Raw genomic sequence first — 23,060 nt, 5'->3', positions numbered from 1 at the left:
GATGGTGGAGTCTTATACCAAGTTTTCAGAGAAACCCTTAGGATGCCAGGAAGTGTGTCAGAGGGTGGGATTCCCTGGTACCCATGAAAGAGAGCAGGCTATGTGTACAACGTTGAGGGGGGATTGTTTCTAAACTTGAACTTGAAATGCTTCATAGAAAATGTATATTCATCAATTTTTGTCACTGATTAAAAAAAAATACTGCTACAGACAACTTAAAAGGAGGAAGGATGAACCTGACCCATACTTGAGACATTTCCAATCAAGTCAGCTGCTGCCATTGTTCCTGGACCACTGTTAGGCAGGACCTGATGGTAGGGGGACATGGTGGGAAAGAGTGTCTCATCTACTGGCAGTCAAGAGGAAAAGAAAAGGGCTAGGAACAAGGTATGTCTTTTTAATGCATGCCCCAGTGACCTACTTAGCCCAGTTAGACTCCATCTCCTGCCTTCCACCACCTCCCCGCGCACCAACACGTTACGGATTCATCAAGGGGTCCATTGGTTGGTTCTAGTTGAATCCTGTCAGTTTCTAGATGCTATTTACCTGTCAATCGAGTTTGTAACACATGATCCTGTTTTATATTTAAATCACAGCACCCTGCTACCTAAGAATACATACAGAGGGGCATGTCTTCCAGAAGGCTGGATCCACATAAGTAGAGACATAGAAAGGACGTTTCTCTCTGGGGAGATATTTTTCAGATTTGCTGAATGAAGCAAAAATGATTTGAAATGAAGCATGCCAAAACACAAATACACAGAGACATATATTCACACACACACACAGACACATCATACACACACAAGCACACATACAACATACACACACAAACACACATACATCATCCATACACACACAGACACATCATACACACACAAGCACACACATACATCATACATATACACACAGAGAGAGACACATCATACACACACAGACACACTATATACACACAAACACACACATACACACACATACATCACACACATACACACACACACACCTCCTGAGAAGAAAAACGATACAAGTTTAAAGGCTAATTTGGCTAATGTTAGGAATGCTTAGTACCAGTCATAACTGCTGCTTACTAAAGAGAGTTTTGGGAGGCCTTCTTCAACCTGTTCTTCAAATCATCGGGCCCTTCACTGATCTCCAAGATTCTAAGACTACACTTTCATCTCAGTAGCCAGTAGTTAATCATATGTCATCTGCAAATGAGAAAACATATCCAGTGCCCATTTTATTGCAAACATTGACCTGGATTAACGAATAAGGAAACTTTACTTTTGCATGAATGCCCAACCATATTGAATGCACAGATGTTACATGCCCCTGAACCAGTGGGAGAGGGAAGAAGAATGGAACAGAGTCTCTTCCACACATGGCTTCCTGTCTCAGACTCATCCACCTTCGATTCTTCCAGCTTGCTTCCACACTAACCTCATTTCAAGCCATCCTTTTTTTTTTAAAGATTTATTTATTTTATGCATATGAGCACACTGTCACTATCTTCAGAAAACACCAGAAGAGGGCATTCGATCCCACTACAGATGGTTGTGAGCCACCAAGTGCTTGCTGGGAATTGAACTCAGGACCTTTGGAAGAGCAGTCAGTGCTCTTAACCACTGAGCCATCTTTTCAGTCCCATTTCAAGCCATCCTTATATGCCTCCCATTTCCTGCTGTAAAGTAGAGTTGATTTCCTGAGCAGTACTCTGGAGTCCATAGGCTACCTTTTCTAGGCCAGTGGTTCTCAGCCTTCCTAATGCTGTGACCCTCTAATACAGTTCCTCCTGTTGTGGTGACCCCAATCATAAAATTATCACGACTTCATAATTATAATTTTGATAATATTATGAATTACAATGTACATATGTGATGTGCAGGATATTTGGTATTTGACCCCTGAAAGGGTCGTGACCCACAGGTTAACACTGGTCTAGACCCCGGGGCTTCCAATGACCTCTGACCCTACCCTCCCTCTTCTCTCATGTCTCAGAAGTGACATGCCCTGTCTCTTTTCAAATCTTATCTTAAATTTGTCATTCTTTTCCCCTTCAGTCTCTGGGACTCATAGCTTATTCCTTATCCAAACTTCTACTGAGCATGTGCCACACAAGTTGCCGTGGGAGAACACAAACGAAGAAATAGCTAACCGTCCGTTTGTAGAAGTTTGAAATAAAAAAGGTTGGTGATGTCCCAACGGGATTAAACTTGGTAACCTGCCATGATGCTGTCAGGGACGGATATCTCTTATGTCCCTTTAGTTCCTTGTTGTCACCTATTCACCATAATGTGTCCGTGCCAAGCACCTGACATACACACGGATCATATTAGTGTCTATAAATGGACCGGCAGAGTCCTCCGTTCAAAAAACAATGAATGTTCCGTGCTCTGCTCTGCAAGGTCCTCAAACCTTTTCCCCCTTTTCTTCTTCCTCTCTCTGCCAACGTTCTTCAGAAGGAGGCTAGATTCAATGCCCCGGCTTCATTACCTCCCCCTCACTCTTCTATCCCCTCTGAGACCAGCCTGCCAATTCCCTTCTGTCATTCAACTGAAATCGCCCTCCTTAAAGGCCACCTGTGGTTTCCCATCACCAAACCCTGAGCAGAGTGGGTTGAAGGTTCTGGCTCCAGACAGAACACATTTTCGAAGGTGTCAGGTCTGGGTATGGCCACAGTCCAAAAGTTCGACTTCCTTATCTGTAAAATGGGGTTAATAAAGTCTGTCATTTGTGTCTGGCACACGACTGGTCTGCCTCCCGATTCCTCTCTTTGATCCCCTCTCTTTTCATCCATGCTCTGCTCTGCTGCCAAATGAGGTTACATCCCTTACACGCGGACTAGACACAGAAAATGTCTAGACCTCCACAGTCAGCTCCGGGCATGCGCAACTGCAGCTCAGCAGGCACAGTCAGCTCCGGGCATGCGCAACTGCAGCTCAGCAGGCACTTTGGAACCTGAGAGTCTGACTGCCCCATGTTCCTTGGTCCCTAATTAGCTGTCATATAACTAGCTGGAGGTACTCATGAGTCCCACCACTGATGTCAAATATTGTCTTTTGAACCCCTAAAATTTTCTCCTCACTCTTTCCTGTCCCACCGGTTTGACCTTTACCCATTGGCCAGTTGTGTCTTCCTCTGGCCAGCCTTGGCCATGCCGTTGTACCTTCTTAAAGACATGCCATGCCTAAACATGGTTCGTGTGTCAAACCCAGCATCTTTATCCAGGCCTGCACAGCACTTCATCAAAACACTCCCAGTAATATTAGATGTCCCATCTGCCAACCAGTCTGCAAACAATCTCTTGCCAAAGCAGCTGAGCCTATAGGGGGTTTGTGCTTTAAAGATACCAATTGTATCTTAGATGAATTTATATATGTTAACTTATATGAGCAAAAACAAAAAAAAATCTCAACTCTTAGTTGGTTGCAGTACATTTAGTCACTTGACAGGTGAAGGGACTGTCCATCCATTTAAATATTTCACTCCAGTCCACTGGTTCATAATGGCAGCCAAAAGTCCAGGTTCACTGAAGTATGTTTATCGTCCTACTCCTGGGTACCACCCACAGTGAATTTGATTTAGAAAAAAGACCTTAGCACATGTTCTTGGATGATGACACAGGTGCCCAAGGTTGCAGACTGCAAACTGTTGATGTTGTTGTTGAACAACATATAAATTGTTAGGTTTTTATATTACATTAGCTCTTTGATGACTTAACAGACGTATTTAATGCATTCTCTTTACTCTTTCCCTCCTTTCTTGTCTCCTCTCACACTTCCTGTTGACTAGCCACATACCTGTTCCTTTCTTAGATTCACGACTTTTGGCTTAGATTCACCAGGGCCATCTGTGTGACCATTGGATCAGGATTGTCCACTAGAGCCTGGCGGACTCCCTAGTGGGCACATGATTGAAGGCAATGCCTCCCCTTTTTGCTGAATCTATGGTCAAAAAATAGTTTGGCAGTGAGAGATGGTGACCCCTGAGCTCTCCATCTTTGCTTGGCTGTTGGCGAGCCCCTTTGTGCAAGCCTTTGAATTGTGCAGGATGCAAACAGGCATCTGAGGAAGCCCAGAGTAGATTCTGATGGTCCCTTTTCTCATCTAGGCTTCAGTGTCAGAAACATATGGGTCAGAGGATGCCAGACTGACACAATTATGAGTCTAGAGTAGACAGGATGGGAGTAGGTTCCGAGTCTATATAATTAAAGTGAATTTTAACAGGCTAGGGGCCAGGAGGACATTTCTGTTGTTTGAACAAGTATGTCCAATGTCTTGATTGATTCATTTATGCAACTTTAAATTTTAAAATTCTGGGAACTTTATTTTTAATTTTTGCTTGATTTTTTTTTTTATGTTTGAATCATGAATGTTGTGGGTGTAGCTCAATCGGTGGCATGCTTGATTAACATGTACAAAGCCCTGAGTCCTAACCCAGCACCACATATACTCTGAAAAATACTCTGGAAGGAGAAAGAGAAGGATTGGAACTTTTGGTAATCCCACAGTACCTAAGCCTGGAATCTATGAGATCCAGTCTTAAAGAATAGGAGGAGGAGGAGGAGGGGGAGGGGGAGGGGGAGGGGAGATTAAAAAGAAACCTTTCCTGGAAACAGGTTTAGATGTGGAGATTTGAGAACAGAAAAAAAAAATCTCCTATATAGAAAGATTAGTATGGAGGCAGGGTTGGGAAGGCGATGCCATTGAACTAAGATGAAGTCACATGCATGCAGTCCCACAGGGAGTTCTGAGGTTGGGGTGGCCCTCACAAGTGTCCCTCCATCGCCTCATAGTGACTGTGACTCCCTCTCTCTCCTTCCCAGAGTTTGACCTTGAACAAGGGGACTACAGCCACCAGGACAGTCAGTCTCTGAGCCCTAGCTGTGGAATGAGAAATCTAGTCCTGAAAGGAGGCAGCTGGCCAGCAGAGCAGAGCATCTCCTACCTCTGGTCTACAAGAGGGAGAGGACAGGCATCAGGAGTCACACCTCACAGGAAGCCAAAGCTACTCAGAAAAAAAAAAAAAAACCCTGCTCTGCTGCTCTGCTGCTCTGCTGCTTGCCATCAGTAAGAGCCTGAGCTGTCTCACAGTTTAATCTGCCTCCCCCACTTTCTATTTCATAGGATCCTTAAACGTCAACACTAGTATTCCTCCATCGGCATCACGTATACATTTGTGCATCTTTAGTCTCACAAAGGATGGGGATGTTCGGTGGCTTCCTTCCTCTACTTTAAAAAGAACGTGCTGTATCCCAGGATTCATTAGGTCACAGTAAGTAGCCTCAGAAGGCTACTACAGCGGCTCACCCCCCATCTCCCATTCAGCCATGTAAACTTCCTCTCTTCTTCCATTTATAGTCTCTTTGTCCACCAGGTAGGGCCCTGTGACTTAACACCTGGAAAAGCACGCCTTCTAATTCCTCTATTAGAAACTTCCTTCGGAACACCCTCTTCGGGTAACACACACTGATTAACTGGAAATGGGAAAGCAAACAGTCTCTAGTAATCCACAGTGGCGAGGTTATCAAATGGCCACTTCCTAACACCTTTTGGAGAATCTAAATAAAAATAACTCTGGGAGCCTGGCGGCAGCGGGGATATTTTGTTGATCTTCACCTATGAAGTCTTAAGAAGCAGGAGTCCGCACCTGTCCCATACTCCTTTGCATTGCGCAATGTCTAGCACGCGGTTAGAACTCAATTGAATGAGATAATTTTTTAACCAGCACTGCACCTGGGAAGGCTGGCAGGCTGCCACCAACGAGAAGACTGTTGTTCTTCGGTGAGTTCTGTGCCTTTATGTAGAAGTAGAAAGTCATGAATTACAGCATCCAGACAGACTGCTATGAGGATTAGCCATTGAATAGAACAGTTTTTTTTCCTGTTTGTGTTTTTTTTAATGAGGATAAAATATACCAGTATAATCCTACTTTACGATCTCAGCCAGAGAATGGAAGGAGCCAGGAGGACTAAGCAACTATGTTACTTCTGTATCATCGACCCTGAAAGGGCTTAACATTCCTTCGTTCCATTTTAGCAAAGAGAACTCCATTCTTTCATTAAATGGAGTTCAAAAACATTTTGCTAAACTTGCAATCATCTCTGACTGCTCGTAAATATTGGCTGGCACAGAACTGACGATGTTTTGTGGAGTAAAGTCACCCTGTGTTGACACTGTTAAATCCGATAGGAACGAGATGGAGAAATGGGTGGTAAATGTGGCAGATTAAACTTGAAAACCCATAAACTTGTTTAGAGATTAAGGAGGTAAAGGAAAAAGACATCCACCCCTCATCTGAGTCTTCGTGAGCACTCTATTTTGCAGTTGGGGGTCTCTGCAAAAACAAGAGAATAAATTCTACATTTGATTTATACTTTCCCCTGTCTGTCTTGGGATTTTGTGAGTTGAACCTAAGAGAAAAATCTGGCACGTTATAATGAAGTGGAAGATTGAGACACTTTCCCTTGGTTTCCAAGGTCTGGCTGTCATTCTCAGATATTCCAAATTTAAAGAAACTGGAGTTCAGAACATAACTTTGGCTCTTTCAAGAGCTATTTATTTAATGAAACGAGTACCATTCTATCCTTGGAAGTAAAATGATTGCAGCTGGCTTTGAAGTTGATCTTAAGTGATAATGAGGGTTACCAAGATATTTATTTGAGGTAGGGTCTGAATACTTGGAGGATGATGAAGGCCAAAAAAGAAAATAATGTGTATCTATCTTTGAAAAATGAAAATAGCTCCCATTTATGATGTGCCAGACTTCACATATGTTAACTTATTTATTTCTAACTTCAAACCAGTGAGGTTTGCTTCAAGTCCATAAATAACGAAATCAGAGAGTTGAGGAATTTTCCAGGATTGCAAACATAATGAACAGTGAGGCAGGAACTGACTAGAGAGCTGTCTGACGCTGAAGCCGGTGCCTTTCCCAAGACTCCGTGAAGACTTTCCAAATCTCAACTTGGCCTTAATAGTAGCTGTGATGACCATTTTAACTGTCTTTTGGAAATTTTTTGAAGTTATGTTAAATGTGGTAAGGGCAATTGTACATTTGAGAAAGTCTTGTTCAATATTATACTGGTGAGTTACATTTTATAATAACTTTTACGTGAAGAACTGGGAGAATAATAAATGTCACAGGACTCAGTCCTAAAGATATGGACTTGCTTGCTCTTGATTGCCCATTTGTGTGTGTGTGTGTGTGTGTGTGTATTCACGTCAGAGCAGGAGCATGTACAAACACCCAGAAGCAGCTAGCTGACAACATTGACTGTCATTCCTCAGGCACCATAAATCATATATTTAGAGACAGGGATCTCTCAGTGGTCTGAACCTCACCATGTAGGCTAGTCTAGCTGACCAACGAGCTCCAGGAATTCTCTTTTGTACTCCTTGCTGCCCCAGCAATGGCAAATATAAGCTACCACCTTTGGCTTTTTACATGGGTCCTGGCGGTAAAACTCGAGTCCCCAAGCTTACAAAGCAAGCACTTCACCAACTGAACCATCCAAACCCTCCTTGTCACTCTGTGATGTAATGTTTAATACCTGCATCAGAGATGGTTGCTTAATTTCATCCATCTCTCTGATTATCATGACCTTCCTGTAGAAGTCAAGGAGATCCCATCCATCTGTCCAATGCTGTTTATTAGCTGCATGCCGTTCAGGGATAATTAGTGACTTCCAGAAATATCTTAATATTATATTTTTATGATATGATTAAAGCTGGTATGTCAATTGATGACAGTCTAGCAGATCACGTAACAATGCCATGAACAGTCATTTCAGTTGCCAGGATCCTAAATATTGTACCCGGTAACTACTTTTTCTTTCATGAGAATTCTGTATCTCATCCTCTAGTAAGGTCTCCTAAATGGATGTCTTTTAACTTCCTGAGGCACCAAAGCTTTGTGTTGTCAATGTAAAAATCTGCATCCAAGATCTCTCAGAGCTTAACCTGAAATCTTACTAGTTCTCAAAGGATTTCTGTGAAGTTGACCCAGATGCTTTTAAACATAGAACAAAGAGCATTAGGTAATATTGACATATGATTGACTAAACCCCAGGGGAGAGTTTTAAATGGATCATTAAATGTTTCTGATGCTTTTATCTTCATCTATTTTAATTTGTTTCTGATTTGATTGACAGTAACTGTGTTGTAAATAAAGAGGAAAAACCTAGTAGACAAGACAATGCCCAGACAGGTGCATGTCCTTGAGCAAAACTACTGAAGCCCTCAGAAAACTAAAGTAAGACATCTGTGTAAAACGGTGACAATTGCCCAGTTGAGCAGTCCACCGAAGGCTTCACTCTGAACTGATTCTATCTGGCAGAGAAGAGAAGAAACTGTAAAATGTGGAAGAGTAGGATCTGAGTAATTGACTAAAGAATGTCTCCACTCTAGGCTTTGTAGAAAAAAAAAAAAAGTTGTCTGGCACACCGTTACAGAGTTGAAATAACTGCCTGTGAAGACTATGGAGTAACCAAGTGACGGCTGACGTCTCTGTCTTGCCTGAGCCTCCTAATGAAGGCATTAGCTAAACTCTGAAAAAGTTTTCAGTGGTCCTACTCAAAGATTAATGGAACAAGCCAAAACTCTGAGCCATTTGCAGAGACAATTTCTAAGATTTACCAATGGTTGACAATGCCACATAAGCGATCAGGGTCAGCCTTATGCTGTTGAAAGGGTCTTAAGGGGAAAAATCCTCCCACTGTAAAAGATGCTGGTAGTTATCCCTGTGATGGCCTTGAGGTGTGAGGTATGTGTGTGTGTGTGTGGGGGGGGGTGAATCCTATCTTTTCTCTTATTTATTTATTTATTTATTTATTGCTCTTTCTTTGAGGAGTTCCACAAACACAAGGCTCAAAACCAGAGCCTTCTTTTAAAATACCTCTATGCTGAGACCATACTTACATGGTATGATTTGTCAGTTAGGGCTACATAAACTCTTGCCAGACAATTGTACACAAACAGGATAATTTTGTTCAGTTTCCTGCTGTTACTATAGGAATTGTAGCCGCCCCCCAATATTGACACTATAATGTAACATTGTCCAAATCCTAAGGAATCAATGCTGTTTTTTTTTTTAAGGTGCTTGGATTTTTTTCAGCTTTGATATTTTAGTCTGGTGTTAATTTTTGTAGATTAGCATATAATTTTAGATTTCTATAATACCATTGCCCATATATGTGTTATTAATCATATTTTTGTTTGATGAGATTTTTTTTTTGTCAGTTTCTTTATTATTTTGGTTGGTGTAGTACTAGATTGAACTGAGGCTCAAGCCCAGGGTAGCTACGTTCTCTACCACTGAGCTACATCCCAATCCTATGAATCAGATTTTAGTGAACACTTAGTGAAATTTCCAGTTTCATTCTTCTGTGCATTGAGTCATTGAGGCTTGGGGCGGGGGATGGTGGTGGAGGGAGAGGTGAGCATAGTTTGCTCAGTCTAAAAAGTACCAAATTCTTGGAAATAATATCAAACTGTATCTTCCTAGAGCAAAAGTCTGAATGCAGCTTTAAAATGTATCCAGTTGTTAAAATTGTTAAAGTTGTTAAAATTGCTCCCATCTCATCCTTTGTCCTCACCTTGCATCTGGAGGTGACTTCATGAGCAGGGTGCCCGTGCCTCCCTTGATCCCAAAGAGGTGTGAGTTGAGTCAGGGTTTTGTGGGCGGGCCTGTCATTCCCCATTGCCCTGTCACTGCCATGGACCCCATAGGAATTACAGGGTTCTAGAGCCCTGGCCTTGATGGCCTATTTCCCTGGGCTACTGACAGTGATCTGACAGGAGGCGACAGTGGTACAAAGAAACCAAGAGGAGGCAGGAGACAGGAGCGAGGCTGGAGCAGGGAAACTGAGCGAAACCAATGAAGTGAAAGCTGAGAGGATAAACACATGAAGGCTTAGAGCAGCTTCCCAGCCCATGCCTGCCTGTCAGCCACTCCTCCCCAAGCCTTGGAAGAAATGCCCCCAACCCCCCCACACACACACACCCGCAGCTGCCGTGGTAACCATTAAAGACCCAGCACCACACAGGAAGGCAGGGTTTTTGCAAGGCACCACAAGTCCCGGCACATCCAGGAAAAGGAGCCTTTTCCTGCTCCTCCTTTCTTACCTGGATGATTGGCAACACTCCCTGTGGGTGGCCTGTCCTCCAGTTCAACCTCCAGGCTGCCACACCAAGGCTGAATTTAAAGTTAAAAGCTTCACTGACTCTCTATTGTACCCACAATCGCAGCAGTATCCACTGAGATCTTAGTACTGGGTCGTAAAATATGAAACATCCCATTGCAGTACCGTTCCAACTCCCTGTCAGCCCTTCTGGCTTCATCGATGAGAAAGTTTCCATGAGATAAATTTGACCTTCAACGCCTCTCTCAGACCCACCAGCATCTCTTATTACAGGGAGAACCAGCTTCAGGCTTAGCTTGATTTGCCGTATCTAGCTGGAAATCTGAGAAAAGCTTACTTAAGTTGCTTGGTATCCACTGTAGATATTCAGTTCCCCCTCTGCTTATGACAGAGAATATTGGTTTGTCGTTCGTAGGTAATAATAGAAGTTTCCCATTTCATTTAACCTCTCTGGGTACTTTGAATTATTCTCTATCTATATATCATGACGTGCTATTCGGATTTTACTGTTGTGCGAGAGACAACTTAAGAGATGAAAGATTCATTTTGGACCACAGATTCAGAGATTTCAGCACTTGGGTCTGTTGCTTCTGGGAGGTGGAGCATCATGGTGAAGAATCCATGATAGAGTAGATCCAATGTAGAAAGCAGGCTCAGAGGGAGCTGGGGAACAAGGTCTTTCTTTCCATAGCATCCTCCAATGGTGTGCTTCCTCCAGCTAGGCCTCCCAACCTAGTTATCTACCATCTTCCAGTGATGTCATCATATTATAAATCCATCAGGAGATTAATCTATTAATGAAGGCAGAGAGCATGGTCAAATCATTACAATGATCACATTTAGCAGATTAGACCTTGAACACATGAGCCTTTGGGGTCATTTTATTTCTCCACAAGTGTGTGTGTGTGTGTCTGTGTACATGCATATGTACTCTTACATGTGCAATGTGTATATGTGCTTACCCACCTTGCATTGAGCCCAGAGCCTTGGCCCTGCTAAGCAAGCATTCTGTCACTGAACTGCATTCGTACTCTAAGACATGATTTTGCCATGTAGCCCAGGCTAGCCTTCTACTACCAATTCTCCTGTATCCACTTCCCATGTACTCCGATTGCAGGTGTGGGCCACAAACACATTTTTAACACAAAATAATCCAACACTACTCTTCTACAGCAAAATAAGAATTGAAGGTTGCTAAGCAACTTCTTCCATAGTTTATAAATCCCGATGTAATCTTATCTCCACCCCAGTCTACAAATCAACTTAACTCCATGTGCTGAGGTGCCCAGCATACACTGCCCCCCCCCCACCCAGTGGATGGATTAGATGTTCTCCCTGCTGCCAAGCTGCCTCTCATGCTGGTGTCCACCTAAGCCATTCTTCATCATCCTCTAAGATCCAGCACAAGGACAAAGATTCTCAACAAAGCCAGTCTGTCCCGTAAGTTGACCAGTCCTACCCAGGCTGCCCGTAGCTAAAGGAGGGGCCTCACCACTGAGCTTACACAGCACCTTGGCTGTATCTTTACTCTAGCCCTTACCTCTTCTGTCACTTCTAAATTACATTTCTCCTGCTATTCTGTTAACTCTACAAGGACCAGAAATGTGTTCAGATCCCTGACACACTTGCCTGGCCTGTAATATTCAGTAAATGGTAGGTTGATGGGGTTTTTTTGTTTTATTTTGGGCTTTTGTTGTTGTTGTTGTTGTTGTTGTTGTTTAAATAAGGAAGGCACATAGTCAGAGATGCCAAAGCACCAAAATGTAGCATTAGTATAATACATGATTTTAAAATAACATAATGTCCCTTAAGTGCTAAAAAGTGAGAACAGATCAAGTATCCACAAGTTGATGAATCGGTGTCTGCAGTGTAGCACAACCATGCAATAGCATGCTATTCTGCAACAAAAAGGAATTAAACTGATCCAGCATTAATGAACACTATATAAGGCTCTACTTACAGGGTGTAGAGAACAGACAAATGTATGGATCAGGAGCTAGATTCCTTCCTAAGATTAGGGTTGAGGTGGGAAAGTATTGGATAATGATGCAGTGAGCACCAGGTTTTATTTTGGGGTGAAGATTTTGGAATGATAGGTTTTTATGCTAATCAAACAACTCTACCTATGGAAAATCCAATGACTTTTACACCTAAAATAGATGTACTAGTCAGGTCTGAACGTGGCCTCTCAGAAAAACCTTTTCTACTAAAGAGTGAAGGCTCTAAGCAATATTGCTTGGTTTTGAATTCTCCATAACTTACTAGTCAGTGATCATGTGTAAGGTAATTTCATTGTGACTCAGTTTACCTCTTGTAGAAAAGAGATGAGGCTAGTTCCAACATAAAGGAATATTAGGGAAACTGACTATGACTAGCTAGTGAAATAGTAGCACTCAAGAAAATTTAGCTGCCACTAATAGTAAAAGACTATGAGTGTATTCTGCACTGGGAAGCTATGCCCCTATCCTAATATGTTTGTAATATTGTGTCAGCGTTCTTCCAAAACTGGTGGCATGCACACACATGCAGTCTCACCACTCAGGAGGCAAAGACTTGTGTTTAAAGCCAACCTGATCTACAAAGCAAGACCCTGTCTCAAAAAAGTAAAGGAACGAAAATGGCAATCTACCTTGTAGCTTATATAACATTCTTGGCTATAAACTATCGCATGCATACTGAATATACCACGTCATCAAGTGCATATGCACATACAGTGTACACACAGCTAGCATGATGCCATGGATCCATGGGCACATTATGTTAACTCTATCTCAACACAATTATCCAGAAGAAGTAGTGTTAGCACCACTTTACAGAAATTAAGTCATTCAAGTTTCCCTGTTCAATGCATGTCAGAACCGAGACCATCTGATTCCCCAAGTCAGTTCCCTCTTCCGTACACTGGGCTGTCTCTGGGCAAGCATGCCCACACACACACATGCTCAACAAATACAGTGGCTCCTCCCCCCCACCCCCAGAGAACTACCTGAGGCTATGACCAGCTCTATAATTCTTCCCTTATTAAAACACATTTCCCATATCCTCGGGGGTGGGGGGAGTGTCTTGTCGGAGAGCCTACAATAAGAAATATTCTTTTGAAATGGAAAACAGGCAGAGCCTTTGTCTCGAGGACGCTATTAAACAAACACAACTGAGAAAGGATAATCACGGGAGGTCTGTACCACAAGGTGTGATCCTTGTCTCTCAACACGAGCATTATAACATTGTTTAAAAACTACTGGCTAAAGGAGAGCGTAGAGCATCTGACTTCAATCATTTCAGCCAGCAGGAAAAAAAAAAATTACTGTGCACATAGCACGTGCACACCACAGCGGGACCTGGTTATGGGGAGTGTATTTTATGACAATGCAAAAGGCGTCCTTACTGAGCAGCCGGGTTCACCTGGAACATCTCGGTGCAAACTTCACAACTTCCGGTGAAAGTCTCTTGTGAGTATCTCAGCCCACAGCTGGCCAAGCATTTCCTAAATTATCCATAAATGGATGATATCATAGTTTAGTCCTTAATTCCCACTGAAGATCCCCTCTCAAAGAGATTATAATCCGGTTTGAGGGATGGAATATTTTTAAACAGTGACATTTTTTTTTATGGTCTCTTGTTTTCCCAGTATTTATCATAAGTCTGACCCATGTAAAGTTCTCAATAACCTTAATAACTTTAATAACTTTATGTGGTCAAGTGAACAAGTGGATGGGTGAGTGAGATCATTTTGAAGTCATGTAACATGTTTATGCTTTCCAACCCTAGAAAGACATTTGTTGTTAATGTTCTGAGTGGGGAGGGAATAGACTTTCAATGAATTAGCATAGCAATCTGAATTTTCAGAAAGAGTCTGGAAAATGGATGGTTTTTTTTTTTCATTAATCCCTCCTCTCCTTTCTGATTAATTAACATTAGCATGTTGTTAAGATTTAGTTAAAAAGGCAGAGGAGACAGCGCCGCAGTTGCCGCCAGCTCGGGGATTTCTGGCTCTTTTCTCTTCGCCTTAAATTCGGGTGTCTTTTATGAATAATCAAAAGCAGCAAAAACCAACGCTATCAGGCCAGCGTTTTAAAACCAGAAAAAGAGATGAAAAAGAGAGGTTTGACCCCACTCAGTTTCAAGACTGTATTATTCAAGGCTTAACTGAAACTGGTACTGATTTGGAAGCAGTAGCTAAGTTTCTCGATGCTTCTGGAGCAAAACTTGACTACCGCCGCTATGCAGAAACACTCTTTGACATCCTGGTGGCTGGCGGAATGCTGGCCCCAGGTGGTACACTGGCAGATGACATGATGCGCACAGATGTCTGTGTGTTTGCAGCACAAGAAGACCTAGAGACCATGCAAGCATTCGCTCAGGTTTTTAACAAGCTAATCAGGCGCTACAAATACCTGGAGAAAGGTTTTGAAGATGAAGTTAAAAAGTTACTGCTCTTCCTAAAGGGGTTTTCAGAGTCGGAGGGGAACAAGCTCGCCATGTTGACTGGGGTCCTTCTGGCTAATGGAACCCTTAATGCATCCATTCTTAACAGCCTTTATAATGAGAATTTGGTTAAAGAAGGGGTTTCAGCAGCTTTTGCTGTAAAGCTCTTTAAATCATGGATAAATGAAAAAGACATCAATGCAGTTGCTGCAAGTCTTCGGAAAGTCAGCATGGACAACAGACTGATGGAGCTGTTCCCTGCCAATAAACAAAGTGTTGAGCATTTCACTAAGTATTTCACTGAGGCGGGCTTGAAAGAGCTTTCAGAGTATGTCCGCAACCAGCAGACCATTGGGGCTCGGAAGGAGCTCCAGAAAGAGCTGCAGGAGCAGATGTCCCGGGGTGACCCATTCAAGGACATAATTTTATATGTCAAGGAGGAGATGAAAAAGAACAACATTCCGGAACCAGTGGTCATTGGGATAGTCTGGTCCAGTGTGATGAGCACCGTGGAGTGGAACAAAAAGGAGGAGCTTGTAGCAGAACAAGCCATCAAGCACTTGAAGCAATACAGCCCTCTCCTTGCTGCCTTCACTACCCAAGGTTAGTCTGAGCTGACTCTGCTACTGAAGATTCAGGAGTATTGCTATGACAACATTCACTTCATGAAAGCCTTCCAGAAAATAGTGGTGCTTTTTTATAAAGCTGAGGTCCTGAGTGAAGAGCCCATTCTGAAGTGGTATAAAGACGCACATGTTGCAAAGGGCAAAAGTGTCTTCCTTGAGCAAATGAAGAAGTTTGTAGAATGGCTCAAAAATGCTGAGGAGGAATCTGAGTCTGAAGCTGAAGAAGGTGACTGAATTTTGAACCAACATCCTCAGTAAAGCAAACAGGAGTTGTAGATAAAATGTCATGTCTCATGTGTCCTGGTTCTTACATCTTCCTACCTCCCTATATCAAGCATGATATAAGGGCTTTCATGGCAATTTTTATTTTAACTGTTTTTATGGTTACTGGAAATGTTGGCTTTGGTTTCTGAAACCACGTGTGAGGAGCGAGCTGCAGGAGTCGTAGAGTTGAATCTGATGTTGCATTGGTTTTCAGTTATCTTCTACCTCCTGTATTTTCTACTGTAATAATGTGATGTAAGGCCTTCCGCAATGAGTAGTTCACTTTAGTCCCTGGGTTTTCTATATAAACAGTTTTCAAGATATGATTTGGTTAAAAATAATTTGTTACAAAAAGATTCTGTTTGCAAATTAAACTGTAAAAGTATTCAAAGTCTCAAAGGGCAATGATTTGTGTGATAACTCAGTGTGTCCAGAGCCCTGTTCATCAGTGAAAGCCCTGTGGATGACTGAATCCATAACCCAAATCCTGACCTTGGTTAGATGTGAGCATTTTCTTCTTAGAGTTTCAACCCCAGATGTTGTTTGATTTCTGGGTATCATCCTTAGTAAAGCCATGGAGAGCAAACTTGAGTTTGAGAACTACATGTGGCAGAGGTAGGAAGAAGGAAGCTGAGGCTTTTTTGAGAAACTTCTAGGTTCAGTTGTATCTTTCCAGGTAGAACATGTTGATAACTCCTCACACAAACGTTCTACCCCAGGATACAGCTAGACTGTTAAGAGTTCCCACAAGGACTGAGTCAAGGAAATGTCACTAAACCATACGATTGTTGAGTGTTTTGGGTGAGCATGTTCTAACAGGATCTCTGTACGACTCCATTTTCCTTTGTGAAGGTGAAGGACAGTCATTCGTGGTCTGCCGTTCAGTTGTCTGGGCCTGGCCTCGTTCTGCTACAGTCAGCGCCTGGTAACTCACCCTAGTTGCCGTTTTCTTAAATTGCCATGAGCCAAACACTTCAGTTGATTAATCCATTTATTTTAATGGCTGCCTTCGTTGCTTTTCTTTTTGCTATCCATTTATAGTTAGTAGTGGAAGATGTAGCCACCTTTTTTGGGAAAGGCTAAAAGTGAACATTTTGAAAGTTTTTTTTAATTGGTAAAAGGAAATAGTAAGAGAATAATGCCACCAGAGACTTTAGTGGAAATTGCCCATTTTGAAGGTGCCATTCTTAGAAGCCAAGAATTTGGTATTTAAAGTTTATCTTGAGAGAATAACATGTAATATAATTTGAAATAAAGGTATAGTAACCTTAAGAGCACTGTAGCAAAAACATTGGTGGGTGGGGTGAATTTGTAAAATGAATGACTTTGATAAAGTTTTATGCACAGGCAAATGTATTCATTAGATTCTGTGTAGTGATCTGCTTTCCCTTTGTAATTTGTAGTCCTAAAAAGATTTTTTTTTTTAAAATAAAGTCCATCCTTGCATTTAAAAAAAAAAAAAAGATTTAGTTAAAAAAAAAAAATGGCCAGCAGCCGGGCGTGGTGGCACACGCCTTTAATCCCAGCACTTGGGAGGCAGAGGCAGGCGGATTTCTGAGTTCGAGGCCAGCCTGGTCTACAAAGTGAGTTCCAGGAGAGCCAGGGCTACACAGAGAAACCGTGTCTCGAAAAAAAAACCAAAAAAAAAAAAAAAAAGGCCAGGGTTGATAAGATGGATCAGCAGGTAAAGGCACCTACCAACAGCCTGCCTGCCTGAATTCAATCCCAGGACCTTCCTGGGTAGAAAAGAACAAACTCATGCAAGTTGTCTTTTGACCTTCACTTAAAGCTGTGGGATGTGTGTGTGTGTGTGTGTGTGTGTGTATGCACACATATGTGCACACTCATATGCACAAAGTAGATGTAATTTTTTAAAGGAAAAACTTGGAGTGATACCTCAAATCATAGTTAATTTCAAAATCCGATTATGATGCTTACCTGAGTAAGTAATCTTATTATCTATGAAATAAATGAATTATAAAGCAGTTGTCTGTATACCATTAGAACCTAAGGTACACTCTATACTCATGTGCAACCACTAAAAAGTGAGAGTCAGTTTGCTGACATGCAGTACAGTATAGAGACCTTACTTATTCAAAGGCGGCTTCATAAAACAACTCAGACAGGAGATAAAACTCTGAGTGCCCAGTGATACCACCCAAATCCCACACACTGAGATCTCTTCAGGAGTTCCAGGCTCACTTTCTTATTTGATCTCCTTTGCCCATCATCCTAATAAATTCAACTATTTGGCTTCCGTATCTCCATGTATACGGATATAGATATATGTAGAATCAACACCGTAATAAAGGTCAAATACAAATTAAAAAAAAAAATCTTTCACTTTTCACTCGTATCTGTAAGACTTATCCAGCAACGACCCAACCAATAGCAGCAGAGAAAGAATTTCAAATAACCACCAAACATCACAGAAAACTACCCAAGAATATGGAACAAAGAGTCCTGCAGACATCATTGGTCATTCTGAATGATCCAGAGCAGGTAGTGGTGTCTTATGATGACATAAGTAAGGAAGGAAACGTTTATCTCAGCACAGAATTGCTTAAAATCTTGAACATTGGTCAGAGGAGACTGAACTGCCTCTGGAGTATTCAGAGGCAGAAGGCCCTCTTGGTGTCTCAAAGCAGAGATGGACAGTCTTAGGAGACAGTGTTGGGGATCCCCTTCAAATTTGTCTGCATCAGCATTCTGAGCTTTGACTACTCAACCTTGTAAGAATGGCTCAAGACGTTTCTTACAGCTAGTCTGAGGATGCACGTTCAAGTATCTCCTAAGAATGCATCTAGAAAGATTGCTCAACCACAAAAATGAAAGATGTATGAAGAACTGTTTTCTTTGAAGCCTGTGTGTCTAATTCAAAGCTAATGTAACAATTTGTACAAAAAATGACCCCAAATTTCCAAAATGTTCAAGAAAGAGAACCACCTAAAATATATGCACAATCTCCAAAATCAAAGCATCACTCCTTTTATTGAGAGAGAGAGAGAGAGAGAGAGAGAGAGAGGAAAAGCTGCTAAAGTATTTACTTAGACCAAAGATGATGTCATTTCCCTACTTAATGTCCCAGGGGGGCTCTAAGACTCTCCAGGAGACCTTGGGCACTGCACCATGACTAGGAAGGCCAGCTTGGGCTCTGACCCTTGGGCTCTGACCCTTGAAGTTTTGGGGGCCTTCCCATGGGTCATGTTGCAACAAAAGCCTTTCCACTCAGCTATGCCAACTGATGTGCAGTTTCTGGAAGGCAACCTGCTCTCGTATGCTTCAGTGCCCTTGGGCGTGCTGTTCTTCTAACAGAAGTGCCTTTCCCATTATGGCCCTCCCTTTATCCTAGCCAAGACATCTCCAGACTCGGCTCAAGGGCCGGTGCCTCTCAGAACACTTAATGTTAGGGAAGTGGTGATTAATTGTTTGATACAAGTGGAAAGAAGGTTGTTATCAAGTTGGATGGAAGAAGTGATTCATTCCCAACCAGCTAAGACCTGTGAGAGGTTTTACGAGATGTTTCATGGGGTGATGGACACTGCAGGACTAAGGACTTCTCAGCAGCATTAGCTGATGTAGAAAATGAAGACCTTTATGCTGTATAGCTGCTTTCCTCCTGGGACATTTTACTTCCTAAAATATTCAGACTCTGACAGCTGGTGTGGAGATTCTGACAAGATAGAACTTGCCATTGAGTTACAGGACGATATCCAGGGTTTCTGTAATTAGGAAAGCTGTACTCTTTAAATTTTTTAAACTTTTATTGTTATTATGTATGTCTGTGCATGATGTGGTAGGTACGTATGCCATGGCATTCATACAAAGGTCAAGAAGATGGTTTTATGGAATTGGTTCTCTCTGCCTTTACATGGTTTCCGGGGATCAAATTCAGTTAGGACAATGTACAATATGAACCCAGCCAGATCAGTCAGGATGTAGGGGACAAAACAGTTAACCAAAGTCTCTCTAAAATCCTACTTTCTCTTACCATTCCCCTTATAGTGCTATATAATGCCACCTCGTCTAAGAAGCTCATCCCCAGCTAATGGCAATGTGTTGACAGTTTTATGGATATGAATTAAAGACATGTTCTTCAGTCCCATAGAAATATGTGAGACCATTCTGGGTGAATTCTTTAACTTTTCCCCCAAGTTGTGTCTGCTATGTAATTCAACCTGACCTAAGAACAGTCCAGCTACATAGAGCAGTGGTTCTCAACCTGTGGGTCAGGACCCATGGGTAGGGGTGGCATTAAGACCATCAGAAAACACAAACATTTACGTTACAATTAATAATGGTAGCAAAATTATACTGTAAAGTAGCAATGAAAACAATTTTGTGGTTGGTGACCCCCAAACCATGAGGATTTATATTAAAGGGTCATGACAATAAAAAAGCTGAGAACCCTGACAGAAGTGGATGCTCACAGTCATCTATTGGATGGAACACAGGACCCCCAATGAAGGGGCTAGAGAAAGTACCCAAGGAACTGAAGGGGTCTGCAACCCTATATGAGGAACAACAATAGGAACTAACCAGTCCCCCCTCCCTCAGAGCTTGTGTCTCTAGTTGCATAGGTAGTAGAGGATGGCCTAGTTGGCCATCAATGGGAGGAGAGGCCCTTGGTCTTGTGAAGATTATATGCCCCAGTACAGGGGAATGCCAGGGCCAGGAAGCAGGAGTGGGTGGGTTGGGGAGCAGGATGGGGGAGAAGGTATAGGGGACTTTTGGAGAGGAAGCTAGGAAAGGGAATAGCATTTGAAATGTAAATGAAGAAAATATCTAATAAAAAAATAACATTTAAAAAAAAAAGAAAGAAAGAAAAGCTGAGAACCACTGCCATAGAAGTACACTGCATGCTTTTAAATAGTTTCCCAAAGTAATGGTACTTCACTGAAGAAATTATGGTCAAGAGTAGTAGCACTGGCATTGACCAGGGTCAATAGAACGATGGCTTCTTCTTGGCCTCAGGCAGAAAGAGCCTGAGTAAGAACCTAGAGCAGGTGGATCGCTAACAACATCTTGATTCACCATCACAAGTCAGGACAGGAGAGAGGGCACAGAACCAGCAGCAGTAGAGTCAAAGGGACTAGTTAGTTCTTGACATGTAGATGAGACCTCCCAGCCAAGGCTTGAGTTTGCAGAGTGATTTCAGAAAGGAAATTCTGTTCAAAATTGAAGTCCCTAAGTATAAGTAGGAGCAAAATCGTAGCATAAATGCACTGCGGCTATTTTTAATCAAGCTGGCGTGGATTGAGAAAAGAAAACATTATACCTAAAACGAGAAGATATTTGAATGACTGGGCTTGTGGTTCCAGCTTAAGAAATATATCATGGAAAAAAAAAAATAACAGATGTGTCTCAACTGGCAGGGGGAAGAAAAAAAAAAAAGAAAACTAAGAGCATAACCCAACAAAAGCAAAGAGAATGGAGGAAAGAAATGAGAAGGGACAGGATGTGTTAACAAATTTGTAAAGTGGCTCAGCAGAGAAAATGGCCTGGAGTGAGTCAACAAAGAGCCCAATGGCTGCCGAGAAACCCTAGGAAAGGTTCTTTCTAGGGTCAGGGTACCACTGAAATCAGGAAGACTGTCGGAAGTGAGCAGATGGAGTTATCCTCTAGTTCACACAGCCAGACAACCATCTCTTCACTAGCCACATACCCCACACAAGCAGTAGCCCTGGGAGGAGACTGGGAATTTAGACACTGAGAAGAGTGACCCCTACAGACATGGGCAAAGGGGTAAAAAATGGATGGCTGCCTCTTGTCAGTGAGAATCAAAGGACGAAGGGTGATACTGAGGCTTTGATTTTGGGCTCTTGATTTTTTATTATAAGGCTTATAATTAGTTTTAATGATGTATTTATCAGTTTATATACATACAATCACATGTACTATAATATATATCATATTTTATATGTATAATGATTGATATATATGTGTATATATGTATATGTATATATATGCATGTATATATATATGTATGTGTATATATATATATATATATATATGCCACTTTGAGCTAAAGTAAATTTTTAATTTATAAAATAAAAAGTTAGTGAGATAGCTTAGTGGGAAAAGGAACTTGAAATATAGGTTTGGTGACCTGGGTTCAATACCACGACCCCAGAAGATGGTAGGAGAGAAAGGACTCCCAAGACAGTTATCTCTGACCTCTACCAGCCTACTGGGGTACCAGTGCACATATGTGCAAACACATCCCTCACACACACACTTAATTTTTAAAACAAGAAATAACGAAAGTTTCATATTATTAGATCCCACATTTAAAAATTGAGAGTGATATATTAATGGATAACAATCTTATCATCCTTGATAAATACTCCACTAACTGCCCTGGGACTGCCACAGGCAGCCACAGAGCTGTGTGCACCCCAACTCTAAGGCGGCTGGAGTTGACAAGCACACAGGTGTGAGTGGTGCATTTTCGTCTGTCATAAGCTTTGTGAGTCTGACTTCTCATGGCGCGGTCCACTCCTCGTCATCTCGGATGTTTCAGCTTAAGAGTGAGAATGCATTATGGACTCACTACGCGTTGGTCCTTCGGTTAAATTTGCTCTAAAGAGATGGGTGCTCCCTTCTTCCCCCACTCCCATCTTCTCTTAGCTAGCCATTAATTACCCAGTTGAAGTAGCTCACATTGACATTTTAAGTTCTGATTATATAGCTAGCCAGGCTTTCGGAAGAAAGTTTAAATATTGTAATTTTCATTGTCTTAAGCCTGGCAATTCATTGAACTGATAATAATCAGCCTTTGGATTTTTGTTGTTGTAGTTGTTGTTGTTGTTAGATGTGCCAGCGTTTTCCCAGTTTGGGGAACAACCGTCGGCATAAAAGTGAACATTTCGTAGCAGATGCGAAAAAAGGGAGGCGAGCGTCTTTGGACAGTAATGCTTTTAGCAAGCAAGCCAAGCCATCAGTAGCTGGCGTGAAATCTCACATGCCTCTCCAACGAACCACTCATTTGATCTTTTCACTGTGTATGTGAGTTTTAGAAATCTCTCTTCTCTAGCTGTTAAATCTGCTCCCTCTACTGGAATCTAAGCTAAACAAAATGGAAAGGTAGCTTTCCGAAGTCAAATAAGGAGACTTGATCAGTTTGAAATGAGGAGGAGAGACAGGCTTGGAAGTTATTCCCACAGCACTCCTGAAAAGAGCCATGGTGGCGAGAGAAAGCTTTACCTCAAAGGGGGTGGGTGCCCTTTGAATTAACAACAGTATCCAGGGGTTAGTTCAGCTCAAAGGACAGAAAGGTTTGACTTGAGTGTTTGGGCAGTTGAATATAATTCAAGGCTTATCTTGGAGCAGTTAGTTCTCTTGTTCCCTGTTTGGGGAAAATGCTTACCTTCCTTTACAGGCTGACATATCACTCAACAGCAGAACTAAGGCTGGACTCCACATCTTGTTGGTTTAAAATACTGCCACCTTTTTATATCTTCTGTATTCACTGGGAAAGTCACACAAAAATTAGTCAGCAAACTTTATTATGCCCCCTTTGTATCAGTTACTCATTATTATCTTTTTTGGTTAAACAGGTCAGCGTGTACAGCAAACACAAAACCTGTCTTTTAGCCAATACA

General features: G+C 42.0%; 1 protein-coding gene and 1 pseudogene across 1 annotated transcript in view; both read left to right on the top strand.

The window, feature by feature from the left end:
• The window catches only part of Lgr5 (leucine rich repeat containing G protein-coupled receptor 5), a 139,964-nt gene that overhangs the window by 20,075 nt on the left and 96,829 nt on the right, over positions 1-23,060 (top strand). The gene's annotated exons all lie outside the window — the stretch shown is intronic.
• LOC147002765 (eIF5-mimic protein 2-like) lies at positions 14,092-15,474 on the top strand (annotated as a pseudogene).

Source organism: Mus caroli, unplaced genomic scaffold (assembly GCF_978045245.1).
Source record: "Mus caroli unplaced genomic scaffold, Mus_caroli_1 scaffold_9, whole genome shotgun sequence".
NCBI lineage: Eukaryota > Metazoa > Chordata > Mammalia > Rodentia > Muridae > Mus > Mus caroli.
This window is presented reverse-complemented; position numbering and strand designations above follow the sequence as displayed.